This window comes from Solanum tuberosum, unplaced genomic scaffold, assembly GCF_000226075.1.
Source record: "Solanum tuberosum cultivar DM 1-3 516 R44 unplaced genomic scaffold, SolTub_3.0 scf00021, whole genome shotgun sequence".
NCBI classification, from domain to species: domain Eukaryota; kingdom Viridiplantae; phylum Streptophyta; class Magnoliopsida; order Solanales; family Solanaceae; genus Solanum; species Solanum tuberosum.
In genome coordinates this window covers 2354180-2354584 of record NW_006238947.1, presented here as the reverse complement: position 1 = coordinate 2354584, position 405 = coordinate 2354180, and the positions used below count along the sequence as shown (strand labels likewise).

Genomic DNA, 405 nt, shown 5'->3' with positions numbered 1-405 from the left:
CCCCCGCCTAAAATTGTTGAAAATCCGGCGAATATTCAAAATCCGGCGACGGATGGTTCATTTAAGTTGAAGGAGCGACAAAGAGAAAAAAAATGAAGAAAAAAAAGGCCACCCCTGCAAATCAAATGGGGAAGAAGAGGAAGGGGAAAATTGTTGAAACCCCTTCTGATTCCGATTTTGATTTTGTTACTGAAATCAAAAGGAAAAAAAGAAAAAAAAAAGAAATTTAGAAGTTGGAGCATCTTCAAAACCATCAACAAGAAGAACAACAAAAAGTTGTTTTTTTTAACTTTTGGACAATTTTTTTGTGTTTAAGTATTTGATGATATATAATATCATATGTTTTCTTTCAGGCAGATACCGTTTACATATGAATTACTGATTGCCTATTACAATTTCAAGATA

The 405-nt window shown here is 32.6% G+C and overlaps 1 protein-coding gene across 1 annotated transcript in view; it reads right to left on the bottom strand.

The window, feature by feature from the left end:
• The window catches only part of LOC107059491 (uncharacterized), a 43856-nt gene that overhangs the window by 38565 nt on the left and 4886 nt on the right, over window positions 1-405 (bottom strand). The window lies entirely within an intron of this gene.